Source organism: Salvia miltiorrhiza, chromosome 5 (assembly GCF_028751815.1).
Source record: "Salvia miltiorrhiza cultivar Shanhuang (shh) chromosome 5, IMPLAD_Smil_shh, whole genome shotgun sequence".
NCBI lineage: Eukaryota > Viridiplantae > Streptophyta > Magnoliopsida > Lamiales > Lamiaceae > Salvia > Salvia miltiorrhiza.
The window spans coordinates 24,023,578-24,040,080 of record NC_080391.1 but is presented as its reverse complement, the minus strand read 5'-3'; the positions used below and the strand labels follow the sequence as shown (position 1 = coordinate 24,040,080).

Here is a 16,503-nt window from a genome sequence, read left to right as displayed (position 1 = left end):
ATACGTAAATTAATAAGTATTAGCAGATTAATAGTATTTGAATAGGTCACCGTTTATTTTGCTTCGAAATCTATATATATATATGCATGCAATCATTATATATATGTATATGAAAGAAAATTTATTTAATGCTTTTGTTCTTTAAAATTTAGTTTTGGATTGGTGTTTCAATTGTGATTTTTTTATGGTTTGACCGAGTGGTCCATATGAATGGGAAGCTATTTAAATATTTAGTTAATTCTTATTCTATTATTATTAGTTTTACCAATTGGATCAATATGTATTTGGGGATATAGCTCCAAATGGTAAAGCAATATACACGTATATAATATAAGAGACAAAAGTGATTTACTCAAAGTAGATTCATGATTATCAAGAATTCTTCAAAAATTGAATATATATATATATAAAGGGGTCAGGGACGTATTATGGGGAGGACACCAAATCTCATATTTTTCTATCTTTCGTTTTTTTTTTTTTAGCTTATGGTTTTCATCGAGATATTTTCCAAGCAAGTTTAAGGTGAGGGATTATATGCTTGTTGTTATATTCATGTATGTTTGAATGTGCTTTTAGTTCATATTTGATTATGCTTGCTCAGCTACATGTCTAGATACATGCTCATAATATCATGTTCAAGTACATGATCAGAAACGCAGAATATCATGTTCAAGTACATGATCAGAAACGCAGAATATCATGTTCAAGTACATGATCAGAACGCAGAATATCATGTTCAAGTACATGATTAGAAACGCAAAATATCATGTTCAAGTACATGATTAGAAACGCAGAATATCATGTTCAAGTACATGATCAGAACGCAGAATATCATGTTCAAGTACATGATCAGAAACGCAGAATATCATGTTCAAGTACATGATCAGAAACACTCAGAATTTAGAATATGTGTATGACAATGTGAATTATTTGCATGTATAAGCGTATGTGAATATGTGCATGTTCCTCACTGAGTATATTTGCAATATGCTCACCCCTTTCTCTTCAGTTTTGCAGTTTTGGAGTTGAGGCGGCCATGGAAGTCGAGAATGACTAGAGATTTAGTATTTGCATAGAAATTTAAGTTGAACATGTTACTTTTTAGTTTATCATTATATTTCATGTTACTACTTTAGTTTTGACAAGTTGAATTTAAATTGATTTAAACTTTTATAATTCAAGAAATTTTATTTTATCTATTAGTTTTTCAAGGATTTTATATTGAAAAGTGTATGAAAATCGGGGTGTTACATAGTGGTGTCAGAGCGGGTCTACGTTCCTGTAGACTCGTGTTTAAAAAAAATGTTTTAGAAATGTTAAATAAACCTAGTCATTCGAAACTCATGTGCTGCATCGACTCCAAGGTATGTGTTTTAATTGTTCAAGTATATGGCAGTTATGATGAGTTATATGATATTTTTTTATGATGCTTCTATATTCTAGTAGTAGTACTATTATGTTCAATTATGATAGAACAAGTTATGACAACTCAAGAAACGTGACTAGAAATTTCGAGGACGAAATTATTTTTAAGTAGGATAGGTTGTAACACCCCAAATATTTTGATTTATTATATAAGTTTAATTATTAGTATTTTCTTGTACAACTTATTATTTTTAAATAATTACATGATATATATATATATATATATATATATGTAATATTAATTCTATTCAAACTATAATTATTATAAATATGAACTTCCTTGCAGATGTGTATATGTAAGTAGATATATTCTTATTAGATTACTATTATTTTTTTTCCTACATGTATACGTAAATTAATAAGTATTAGCAGATTAATAGTATTTGAATAGGTCACCGTTTATTTTGCTTCGAAATCTATATATATATATGCATGCAATCATTATATATATGTATATGAAAGAAAATTTATTTAATGCTTTTGTTCTTTAAAATTTAGTTTTGGATTGGTGTTTCAATTGTGATTTTTTTATGGTTTGACCGAGTGGTCCATATGAATGGGAAGCTATTTAAATATTTAGTTAATTCTTATTCTATTATTATTAATTTTACCAATTGGATCAATATGTATTTGGGGATATAGCTCCAAATGGTAAAGCAATATACACGTATATAATATAAGAGACAAAAGTGATTTACTCAAAGTAGATTCATGATTATCAAGAATTCTTCAAAAATTGAATATATATATATAAAGGGGTCAGGGACGTATTATGGGGAGGACACCAAATCTCATATTTTTCTATCTTTCGTTTTTTTTTTTTAGCTTATGGTTTTCATCGAGATATTTTCCAAGCAAGTTTAAGGTGAGGGATTATATGCTTGTTGTTATATTCATGTATGTTTGAATGTGCTTTTAGTTCATATTTGATTATGCTTGCTCAGCTATATGTCTAGATACATGCTCATAATATCATGTTCAAGTACATGATCAGAAACGCAGAATATCATGTTCAAGTACATGATCAGAAACGCAGAATATCATGTTCAAGTACATGATCAGAACGCAGAATATCATGTTCAAGTACATGATTAGAAACGCAAAATATCATGTTCAAGTACATGATTAGAAACGCAGAATATCATGTTCAAGTACATGATCAGAACGCAGAATATCATGTTCAAGTACATGATCAGAAACGCAGAATATCATGTTCAAGTACATGATCAGAAACACTCAGAATTTAGAATATGTGTATGACAATGTGAATTATTTGCATGTATAAGCGTATGTGAATATGTGCATGTTCCTCACTGAGTATATTTGCAATATGCTCACCCCTTTCTCTTCAGTTTTGCAGTTTTGGAGTTGAGGCGGCCATGGAAGTCGAGAATGACTAGAGATTTAGTATTTGCATAGAAATTTAAGTTGAACATGTTACTTTTTAGTTTATCATTATATTTCATGTTACTACTTTAGTTTTGACAAGTTGAATTTAAATTGATTTAAACTTTTATAATTCAAGAAATTTTATTTTATCTATTAGTTTTTCAAGGATTTTATATTGAAAAGTGTATGAAAATCGGGGTGTTACAAAAGAAGCACCTTTGCTTCCTGGATAGTGGGGCCCCACGTTAATTCCAAAAATGCATGTGTATGAATTTCAAGTTGCATATAATAAAAAAATTGATATATATATATATATATATATATATATATGGGGAGGACTAAAATAAAAACACTTCTTAAAATATAAAATATAAATAATTTTAAGCCCTTAGATCATCAAGATCTACGGTTGATTCGTAACCTTGTTGGATAAATTCGTGGTCCTGAGTTCGAATCCCAAAGATAGAAAAAAATTATTTTTCACAATTCGTAACCATGTTGGATAAAATTTGTACATTAAAAAATATTTATATTTATATTTTAAGAATTGTTTTTACTGTAGCCCTCCCATATATATATATATATATATATATATATATATATATATATAGAGGCAAATCTTTTTATAGCCCATTTTTTATGAAACATAAGTTATATAGCCCCTCCTTATGAAACATAAGTTAAACAACCCTTTTTTGCTGAAAGTACTATTATACCCTTATTTATTTTTTATTTTTTTCTCACAAAATAGACAAACAATTACAATCCTCTCTTCTCTCTCTCAATTTGAATTTCACGTTTTTCATCTTCAAAGAAAAAGAAGAAGGGGCGGCGACTGTGAGCATCTTCACCACCCGTTGTCGCCGTCGCCGTCGAAGCCCAGCCAAGCCCGTCGTCGAAGCCCAGCCAAGCCCGCCGTCGCGCGCTGCGATTTCAAGCACGCTGCGATTTTCAGCAGCGCGATTTCCAGCCAATCTCTTCCTCTCTCTCTCTCTCTTTCTCAAAATTGTAATTTACAGCCATAGCTCGCCGAAAAAAATTTTGCTCGCCCAACTCCGTCGTCTAACCCGTCGCCGTCGAAGCGCATCCATGCTTCGTGTTGTTGCTCCGTCGTTGTCGAAGCCCAGCTCACGCACAAACGCCCCCGTTAACGTCTGCCGCTGCCGAAGCCCCACTTTTCCGTTGCCAAACTAGGGCTCAAAGTTCAACCCTTGTCGTCCAACCCGTCGCCGACCCTTGTCCGCCGCTGAAGCCCCATTCTCCGCCGCCGAACTAGGGCTTAAAGCCCAGCCGCTGCTGCTGCAATCCGCCGCCCAGTTGTTGTCTGTCGCGAGTACACGATGGAGTACTCGATCGTGTACTCGATCGATCGTGATCGAGTACACGATCGAGTACTCCATCGAGTACTCGCCAGAAATTATTTTCTTCTCTTTTTTTCTTCGCTAAATATGTGTTTTGTAATGTGTAGGTTATTGTAATTTGTAATGTTGGATTTCATTGCGTAACTATATGCATTGACTTGAGTGTGGCTATAATATTTGATGATTGGATAATAATTTAGTTGATTATTATATTTGATGGTTCGGTTATAATTTGCACAAGCGTATAATTCGTTAATAATTAAATGCAACATAATTTTGATTATAAATCTCGAGAAAATAAGTAAAATTAAAAATTGTGTAAGATGTACACCGAGTACTCGATCGTGTACTCGATGGTGCCATCGAGTACACTGAGTACTCGATGGTTCCATCGAGTACACCACCGAGTAATGAAAAATAATAACATTTTTTGTATTATTTTTTGGATTAATTAACAAATAAAATATTACGTCGTTTGTACTCTAAACAATGAAAAAAATTTATTATTCGATACGATACTCGGTAGTCCATCGAGTAGACCGACTACTCGATAGTGCTATCGAGTACACGATGACCGACTACTCGATGGCGTTCTCCATCCAGTACTTCATCGAGAAGTGAAGAACAATGATCGACAGAACACTTCATATCATTAAAAATAACGAGAGAAATAGTAAAATTGAAGAGCGAGTGAACGCTTCGTATCATTAAAATTCACGAGAGAAATAGCGAAATTGAAGATCGTTCTTTACTACTCGATGGAGTACTCGATGGCGTTCACCATCGAGTACTCGACCGAGTAGTGAAGAACAATGGCGATTTTTTATCAATTATTGTGATTTCAACCCACAATCCTTGTTTATAACGTCAACGGGAGTATATTTGGATATTATATAACATGGGGTGTGATAATCGATGAACACGTGGCATGTATCCTAAGTTTGAACATAAAAGTCCACACTATGTCTTATGAAGTAGATATTCTACACTTCAATCATTTACTCTAGTGCAATAGTAAAATACACTTAATACTTATATTTTTCACCATATTTAGCATAAACGCGTTAGTTAAGAGCGAGGGAACGCTTCGTATCATTAAAATTCACGAGAAAAATAGCGAAATTGAAGATCGTTCTTCACTACTCGATGGAGTACTCGATGGCGTTCACCATCGAGTACTTGACCGAGTAGTGAAGAACAATGATGATTTTTTTATCAATTATTGTGATTTCAACCCACATTCCTTGTTTATAACGTCAACGGGAGTATATTTGGATATTATATAACATGGGGTGTGATAATCGATGAACACGTGGCATGTATCCTAAGTTTGAACATAAAAGTCCACACTATGTCTTATGAATTAGATATTCTACACTTCAATCATTTACTCTAGTGTAATAGTAAAATACACTTAATACTTATATTTTTCACCATATTTAGCATAAACGCGTTAGTTAAGAGCGAGGGAACGCTTCGTATCATTAAAATTCACGAGAGAAATAGCGAAATTGAAGATCGTTCTTCACTACTCGATGGAGTATTCGATGGCGTTCACCATCAAGTACTCGACCGAGTAGTGAAGAACAATGGCGATTTTTTTATCAATTATTGTGATTTCAACCCACAATCCTTGTTTATAACGTCAACGAGAGTATATTTGGATATTATATAACATGGGATGTGATAATCGATGAACACGTGGCATGTATCCTAAGTTTGAACATAAAAGTCCACACTATGTCTTATGAATTAGGTATTCTACACTTCAATCATTTACTCTAGTGCAATAGTAAAATACACTTAATACTTATATTTTTCACCATATTTAGCATAAACGCGTTAGTTAAGAGCGAGGGAACGCTTCATATCATTAAAATTCACGAGAGAAATAGCGAAATTGAAGATCGTTCTTCACTACTCGATGGCGTTCACCATCGAGTACTCGACCGAGTAGTGAAGAACAATGGTGATTTTTTATCAATTATTGTGATTTCAACCCACATTCCTTGTTTATAACGTCAACGAGAGTATATTTGGATATTATATAACATGGGTGTGATAATCGATGAACACGTGGCATGTATCCTAAGTTTGAACATAAAAGTCCACGCTATGTCTTATGAAGTAGATATTCTACACTTCAATCATTTACTCTAGTGCAATAGTAAAATACACTTAATACTTATATTTTTCACCATATTTAGCATAAACGCGTTAATTAAGAGCGAGGGAACGCTTCATATCATTAAAATTCACGAGAGAAATAGCGAAATTGAAGATCATTCTTCACTACTCGATGGAGTACTGGATGGCGTTCACCATCGAGTACTCGACCGAGTAGTGAAGAACAATGGTGATTTTTTTTTATCAATTATTGTGATTTCAACCCACATTCCTTGTTTATAACGTCAACGGGAGTATATTTGGATATTATATAACATGGGGTGTGATAATCGATGAACACGTGGCATGTATCCTAAGTTTGAACATAAAAGTCCACACTATGTCTTATGAAGTAGATATTCTACACTTCAATCATTTACTCCAGTGCAATAGTAAAATACACTTAATACTTATATTTTTCACCATATTTAGCATAAATGCGTTAGTTAAGAGCGAGGGAACACTTCATATCATTAAAATTCACGAGAGAAATAGCGAAATTGAAGATCGTTCTTCACTACTCGATGGCGTTCACCATCGAGTACTCGACCGAGTAGTGAAGAACAATGTTGATTTTTTTTATCAATTATTGTGATTTCAACCCACATTCCTTATTTATAACGTCAACGGGAGTATATTTGGATATTATATAACATGGGTGTGATAATCGATGAACACGTGGCATGTATCCTACGTTTGAACATAAAAGTCCACGCTATGTCTTATGAAGTAGATATTCTACACTTCAATCATTTACTCTAGTGCAATAGTAAAATACACTTAATACTTATATTTTTCACCATATTTAGCATAAACGCGTTAGTTAAGAGCGAGGAAACGCTTCATATTATTAAAATTCACGAGAGAAATAGCGAAATTGAAGATCGTTCTTCACTACTCGATGGAGTACTCGATGGCGTTCACCATCGAGTACTCGACCGAGTAGTGAAGAACAATGGTGATTTTTTTATCAATTATTGTGATTTCAACCCACATTCCTTGTTTATAACGTCAACGGGAGTATATTTGGATATTATATAACATGGGGTGTGATAATCGATGAACACGTGGCATGTATCCTAAGTTTGAACATAAAAGTCCACACTATGTCTTATGAAGTTGATATTCTGCACTTCAATCATTTACTCTAGTGCAATAGTAAAATACACTTAATACTTATATTTTTCACCATATTTAGCATAAACGCGTTAGTTAAGAGCGAGGGAACGCTTCATATCATTAAAATTCACGAGAGAAATAGCGAAATTGAAGATCGTTCTTCACTACTCGATGGAGTACTCGATGGCGTTCACCATCGAGTACTCGACCGAGTAGTGAAGAACAATGGTGATTTTTTTATCAATTCTTGTGATTTCAACCCACATTCCTTGTTTATAACGTCAACGGGAGTATATTTGGATATTATATTACATGGGTGTGATAATCGATGAACACGTGGCATGTATCCTAAGTTTGAACATAAAAGTCCACGCTATGTCTTATGAAGTAGATATTCTACACTTCAATCATTTACTCTAGTGCGATAGTAAAATACACTTAATACTTATATTTTTCACCATATTTAGCATAAACGCGTTAGTTAAGAGCGAGGGAACGCTTCGTATCATTAAAATTCACGAGAGAAATAGCGAAATTGAAGATCGTTCTTCACTACTCGATGGAGTACTCGATGGCGTTCACCATCGAGTACTCGACCGAGTAGTGAAGAACAATGGTGATTTTTTTTATCAATTATTGTGATTTCAACCCACATTCCTTGTTTATAACGTCAACGAGAGTATATTTGGATATTATATAACATGGGGTGTGATAATCGATGAACACGTGGCACATCTTTTGATATTATGCTTTCAATCCACGTTTTTTGTTTGTAACATCAACGGGAGTGTATTTGGTTATTATAAAATACGATCGATGATAATTATTATCGTTATTACATGTTTCATTTCAACATGTGACACATCTTTTGATTTTTAAAATAAAAGTCCACAATATCTCTTATGTAGTATATATACACACTTCAATCATTACTCAAGTGCAATAGCTAAGTACACTGAATATGTTCATTTTTCAGTGAATTTAGCACAAACACGTTATTTAAGACCGGCGAAATGCTTCATATAATGACAAATCTCGAGAAAATGAGCAAAATTATAGACTGTTCTTCACTACACGATGGAGTACTCGATGATGAACGTCATCGAGTAAACCATCGAGTAGTGAAGATCAATGATGGTTTTCTTTCAATTATTTTGATTTAAGTCCATGTTGCTTGTTTGTATCACCAACGAGAATTATTATCGGTATTAGATTTTTCATTTCAACATGTGACACATGTGACAAAATTGAAGATTGTTCTTCACCACTCGATGGAGTACTCGATGGTCAACACTATCGAGTACTGAAAAACAATGATGATTTTTTTTCATTTATTAATTATACACTTATTTTACATGTAATTATTAACTATTATACGCTTGTGCTAATTTTGATCGCACCATTAAATATGATAATCATATAAAATTATCATTCAATCATCAAATATTATAATCCACCACAAATCAATTCAAATTAATATCAAAATAGTTTAGTTTTCAAACAAAACGTATAGTTATATAACTCAATCTTCTAGTCATTCTTGACTATGCGTATAGATACTCAATGACATCCACCAATATTGCAAATTGCAATGACCTATACATTGCAAAATACATATTTAGCATCAACTTCCCAAAAACAATAATAAAAAAAGAGAAGAGAAAAAAAAAATCTGACGAGTACTCGATGGAACACTCGATCGAGTACTCGATTGAGTACTCGATGGACGATCGAGTACTCCATCGAGTACTCGATCGAGTACTCAATCGAGTACTGGACGCGAGCGTTTGAACAATGCGGCTTCGATTAGAACTTGGGACGCGTGGGTTGGAGCTTGAGACGTGATTCTAAGGTAGAGAGAAAGAGAGATGTGATTTGGAGAGATTTGGGACATGATTCTAGGCTAGAGAGAGAGGGAGAGGCGTGATTAATTGGTTTGGCAGCCATGGCAGCCATGGTAGAGCTCGAAAATCAGCCATGGCAGCCATGGCCAATTTTAGAGGAAACAGTGGGGGCGAACGACGACGGGCCGGCAGCAGCGGGGACGGACGGTGACGGGCCGGCGGCAGCATGGGTGGATTGCGGCGAGCTGGCGGCAGCAGGGGCGGATGGAAACGGGCCGCCGGCGGATGGCGGCAATGTGAAGAAGAAACATGAAGAAAAAAAAAATGTGTATAAAAATAATATATAAAATGTAAAACTAAAAATATAAAAAATGTGTTATAAAATGTAAAATTTAAATAAATACAAATATGAAATAAAAATATAAAAAATCAAAGGGCACTCTAGTCTTTTAAGTTAAAAAGGGTTGTTTAACTTATGTTTCATAAGGAGGGACTATATAACTTATGTTTTTATGAAAAATGGCTAAAAGTGATAATTCCCACTATATATATATATATATATATATATATATATCGTGGTAAATATATTGATAGCGGGGTCCATGAATAATTAAATATGAGGTAATGTTATAGTGGAGAAAATATAAGATAATTGAAAAATAAGGTAGTTGTTGATGTGGCACACATGTGGCACCACTATGGGGTAACACCACAGTGAATGCCCTAATAACACTTTCTTCTTTTGTTTCGATGCCAAAGTTATTTTTAATTTTCATATAATTAAAATACATAAGTGTGTTATAAGTTCGCTGTCCAATGATGTGATAGAAAATAGGTTTTTAAAATATTTGTCTATATGCTTTGAATAAACACAACAATTTAGGACTCATTGTCTATTGTATTTCTTTATTTAATTGTTAACTGATAATAATTAAAAAAACATCATATTATATACATTTTGTGACTGCTTTTCAGACCAAGAATTTCAAGAAGAAGCATTATTTCATTGCATCATGTAATGTAAGATGTTCAAAGCTTAGATGAGGCACACATCAGTGTTGAGGAAGAAAGGGCTTTCTTAGAGATGAAATCAAACAATATCTCGTTCTCCTGCAAGCGTTTCTGGAGGTCTGTCGGGTCAAACACGAGCCCAGACATATAAACTCCTCCTTTAGGCGGATTATTGTGTTCACTCAGTAGCATGAGAGCGTAGCACGAGAGCTCATTGAAGCAGCACGATTGGGTTCGTCAGATATCCAATCTCTGGCCCCATCACCCTTGTCACCAATTCCGTGTCGGGCTTCTTGTCACTGCGACGCTAGACTACTGTCCGAGTACCCCTGTTCCACAAACCACATCTTGAAGGTAGCACTCGCCACTTCCTCCTTGGAAGGCCCGTTCTTTCTGAACCATCCGAGGCTGAAGAACAGATGAACTTGAGCAGAAGCCATCTCCCCACTCTGCTTCTGCTTAAGAGCCCCAAGAATACACCATGTGTGATCACCGGAAACAAACCAAGCAACGATTTTGAGCCTAATTTGACACCGAAATTGGCTAGCTTCGCGGATGACCAGAAGTCCTCCATCGTCTTTATGTGCTCAACACTCCTTTTCACACCGGGTAAACCGTGGGGGTTTTCAGTCAATGTGGCCTGGGTTCTTCGTACAACAACTGAGCCCGTTGATGGCAGGCGTAAGCCCAGAGGCCGAGCTGCTTCTGGTGCTCGATGATGGAGCCCTTCGGAGGTGTAGGTCCAGGAATCACGGGCCGAGCCCTCCTTGGTCTGGAGCGACGCAACTCCATCAACTTATCAGCGTTGGCCACCCCAAGAACTGTTGATTCATACATCTCGAAATTCCCCACAATCCTCTTGTCCGACTGCAAGCTCAAATACGCCTTGACTCGGTTCGACACCGACGACCCGACCCATTCCCCATCGCCTTGTTGTGGTAGGAAGCCTCCATACTCTCCATGAAATCGGGCTCGCCGCAGATGTCCAAGTAGTCGCAGCCCGAATCTACGCACGCCGCCACAATGGGCTGCTCGTAGATGTGGAACGGGCCGACGCAGTCCAGTATGATCCTCGCTTGGGATGCGAGGCGGGTGAGCGAGTTCCCGTCCGAAGTGTCGGCGGTCAGCAGGGAGATCTTGGGCGTCGGATTCGGGGCGGAGGCCCATATGAGGGCCTCCGATAGTCGTGATGGGCTTCAGCCCACCAAGGGCAGGGATTTGAGGGGAGAGTTGGGAGCATTGAGGAATTTGAGAGCGTCTCGGATTATGTATTTTCCGGTGAAATCGGAGGCGCCGAATATTACGACGTCGTAGGCTTTGGAGCTCCGGCCACCGACATTAATTTCTGCCCTTTTCAGAGATCGCAGGCGAAGGTCATTAATAAAAACTAAGACCTATTGTCTAAAAACGGTCATAAATAATAGATTTCAAAAACTTATTATTTATGATCACATTTTTTAATGGTTATAGACAATGAATTTGACCACAATAATTATTTATATAATAATTATGTCACAGCCCGCCCTAACTAGGGATAGTTAGGCCGAGTGATCCACGACTAGGGATGGGGTTAAAGAAGAAGGGGAAGAAAAGGGGCGTCATTTATAGCCGTAAAACTTACTCATCTTAATAAAACTCGTCATTTTTATTCATTAATACTCAATTGAAAACAGTCTATGAAAGACTGCATAAAAGTTAATTAATATCATTAATCAAGTTATACATCATATGAAACCATTCTCTTAAAACTCAAAGTATGACATAACATACTATAACATCAACAACATCTTGCAGCGGAAAGTAGCTAGACATATGTATGAAGACATATTCTAGACAGGTTAACTATTTATTAACAACCCTGGAGACTCTGCTCATTGCAGCACCATCATCACATCAGCTCAACCTGCACATTTAGAAAACATATGCAGGGCTGAGTACAAAAGCACTCAGTGGGCACGTATGCCTAGGTATAAAAATACATGCTTCAAAACTATAAATTGTCATGCCATCATAATCAGTACAGCAAGGGAGTTTTTCGCTAAAAAGGCCCAAGCTTACTAAGTTCATTTGTGATTCTTAAAGTTCGTCTGATCAGACTAAGTTCTTTTGTAATCTATCATATCTGAAACTGTGTGCCGGAGAGGTGGCCACCTCTCACGGTCACTTGACCGGCCAACCCGCTAGATGACTCACGGTCACTGGTGTACACTAGTCCTGGCAGGATAGCTATCAACTGCTCAGGACCCGAATTCGATTGCATCATTGGCAAAGCCAAAGCAGATAGATATCATACTAAAATTGAAACATTTTATGGCAAGACAATACTTGAAATAACTTTAACTCAAAGATTTTGTCATGAAATAACTTGCTTGAATGTAACATTTAAACTCATTTGATATATATGAAACTGAAATTAACAGTTAGATCATCTCATGCATTCATTAGTATAAGAGGCCTACGACACGCAGGGGATCTCTATATACGTATAGTAAAAGTAATGCCCACCTCGTTGTGTCTCTGTATCAATGAGTAATGTCACTCTCTCCCTCAAGTCGTTACTTCCCAAAAGGACCTTCATCGTTATGAAGAATCGGTGAGAAGTTATAAAAGAAACCTTGATTAATAATCTAATCTCTTTTATGAAACATTAGTATCTCTAATGTTCATCTCTCTTGATTGTTAATCAATATAACAATTATTATCTCTCGTCATTACTCATTAATTATAACATCCTTATGTTATAATTAGCAACGCTTCAATTAAAAGAAATATTTAACACATCGAAAAGTCCACTTTCTTAGCAGATCTATTCGCTCTCATCTCGTCTAATTAACCAATTAGAAAGTTAAACTTTCCATTAGGCATGTATTTGAGTCACGGGTCAACAAGAATTGACTATGCTCAAATTCTAATTTCACTAAAAATTTCGGCATGACCTATTCATATATAATGTCAGCCACGAGATTTCAACGCGTGAATCTCACTACGTGAACTCGTCTCTCGACTCAAAACTTAACATCTTGACATCTTTTCAACGCAAACCAAACAATTCAAAATCATCAAAACTCTTTATCAGTAAACTATCATTTATACTCGACACCAATTGTTCGAGTGTCAGATACCAACATTTATGTGCGTTAATCATAACTCTCACAACTCACACCATTTAGTCATATCGTATCATCCATCAAAACAAATATAATCAAGTTGTTTTCTAGAAAGTTTTGCTGTTTTTGTGTCATCTTTAAAAATTCATAACAACCAACTCAATCATCATAAACTCTCATACCAATTGATCTCAAAAACTCCATGAAGTGTAGTTCACTCTAAAAATGGTAGTTAACCAAAAAGGTTAAAGGTTTTTGGAGATATTGCTCTTTTAGTGCAGGCTGTCAAAGATTGACAGTTTCTGCCAATTTTGTTTAGGCCATTAGAAACCAAGGCAAACCTTAATAAAATTCCATCAAATTTAATCAGCCCAAACTAAAGGTATCCTTGAAGATTTGGTTAAAATTTCACAAGAGAAAACGTTCATATGATCTGCCAAATAAACAATGAAACTCATACACTTTTACTGTTGGAAAAATATGACAGCAGAACAGGGCATTTTTGAAATAATAAACTGCTCTGTTTCAGAGGTCATAAAAATCGAAATCTTATGTTTTTAGAAAGGTATTGAAGTCTAGTTTCGTTTAAAAAAAAACGGTGATGCAAAATCCTTCATGGATTAATAGATATAAACGTTTTTGTGAAGTCTACCAACAGTTGACAGATTCTGTCAAGGATTTTTTTTAAAATATCTTTAAAATACCAAACATCATCCAAAAGACATGAAATTTTGCAGCGACGAAATACACATATCATAGATAAACATACTAAAATTTCAGAGCCATCAAGCAATGAAAACTCATCGAAACATAAGCTTGAAACTGCTGTAAAATTTTGACAGAATTCCAGTTTTAATTTCGTTCAACAATTATCATCCATAAATTGTAAATCAATTAGCATGCTCATGTGATATCGTAGAACACATATACGCAATAATATTCATTATGCAACGTCCCAAACTTCACGAATTTAAATAATCATACTCTAAAAACTTATACAATTTTCGTGCTTGGAAAAATACGAATTTAATATATATTGATTCTAGCATACCCCTAAGCACAAATATCAAGTCAAAACGATCAAACAAAAATCGAAAGACAAGCTAATATGTGAAAAACGGGGCTGCCCTCATGGGTTTCATAGCTACGGTTCGTTCCGTTCTTACTCCCTTCATTAAACATGCTCAACATCTACCCAAGAACAACATACTAAAATTTCACGACGATCCAACGTCGTTTCAAAATAAAGTCGAGAATCGACGTTTTTCGACGTCGACGAAAATCGAAAAGAAAACCATCAAAACGTAGGTAGAGATCTTACCTACTTAGATACGTGATCGAAAAGATGATCGGCGTTCATCTCGGTGCTCAAATCGGAGCTCAAAAGCTTGAGCTCAAGCTAAAAATGGTATATGCGTGAATGGTGTGTGTGTTTTAGGTGTTAGTGTGTGTGAGTTGTGTGTGGGCTGAAAATCAACGTGAGTTAAGAGTGTTTGACTGAACTTGGGCGGTTGGGGGGTGGTTTTGGTGGGGTAGGGTTAGATATTTAGTCGTTAAATATCTCGTCTCGTTTTAACGACTAACAACCCATACTCTTCGTTACTCGCCCTCTCAACCTCTACTCACTTTCATTACACTCGTAATTCTATATAAATATAGAAAACGCAAGCTCGTTCTCGAAATTCTGATAAACGAGCTCGGTTCGTTTATCGAGAAATCCCGATTTAGTATTCACTCGTCGTCCAAAAATAAAAACTTTCATTATTGGACTCGTATCGAAAAACTAAGAATATTTCTCGACGACGTGCACGTAAGATTTTGAAAGTCGACAAAAAGACGAAATAGCCGTATTTTACTATTCATCGTCAAAAAGTCAAAAATTTCAAAAACGTCTTAACGGACTCAGATTTCACTTCCGAGTTCACCGTTCTCATTCAAATAATTATCTAGAATTATTTGAATACTCAAACTCAAATACGGATATAAAATCCCACATCATTCTCACATCATCAAAAGAACATCTCAACATCTTTAAAATATAACAACAAAACTTCATATAACTCCTCATCTCTATACAAAGTAATCAAACAAGGGATCTATACCCTAATTACTCAAACTTAAGCAATTAAACACGTCATCAAAAGCCCGGGTATTACATACCCTCCCCCTTAAAATAAATTTCGTCCCGAAATTTGTACCTCCTGTAAATGTTTCGGGCACTTCTCTCACATCATATCATCAAGCTCTCTTTCCACTTCTTTCTAACTATAACGTCTCCACTGGACTTTAACCAGTGCGATCGACTTATTTCTCAATAGTCGATTCTTATGATTTAGCATCATCTGAGGTCTCTCTCTTCATAACTCAAGTCTGGTTCTAAGATCATTTCTTCTTAGTAAACCACATGGTTTGGGTCGGAAATATGTATCCTCTCAATTGTGACACATGAAACACGTTATGCACATTTCCAAAGCTAGGTGGCAAAGCCAACCTATACGCTATTGGACCTATCTTTTGCAATATCTCGTAAGGACTTATAACTCTGGGTCTAAGCTGTCCTTTAACTCCAAATCTATTCATCCCCTTTGAGGGTGAAACCTTCAAGAAAACTTTGTCTCTTATCTCGAAACTTTGTCTCACATCTTATAGGTAAACTCAATTAGTGGCAACACATTCTCCCGATTTACTCCTCTATCAAGGATAGTAGTTCCTATAATATCTTCTATCGCCTGCTATGCTAACATTCATCCTTGTACCCAACTCTTTCTGTAACTCATCCAAAAACGTGATGTAAATTTTTTTTTTTTTTTTTTTCTGAGGTGATCTACACCGGTACTCAATGCAATCTTATAATCTCACGAACGTACAATTGTGATAACTTATCTGGTCCATACGCGATTAGGATCGGTATGAAATGTGCAGATTTTGTTAGTCGATCTACAATCACCCAAATTGCTGTATTTCCTCTTTGACTTTTCGGTAAAGCTATCACAAAATCCATCGCTATGTGATCCCATTTCCACTCGGGAATCTCCAACGGTTTTAACTTCCCATAGGGTCGTTGGTGTAATGCTTTCACTT

General features: G+C 35.6%; 1 pseudogene; it reads right to left on the bottom strand.

Moving 5' to 3' along the window:
- Nucleotides 1-10,333: 10,333 nt before the first annotated feature.
- On the bottom strand, nucleotides 10,334-11,679 carry LOC131025686 (probable mitochondrial saccharopine dehydrogenase-like oxidoreductase At5g39410; annotated as a pseudogene).
- Between the last annotated feature and the right edge of the window lie 4,824 nt (nucleotides 11,680-16,503).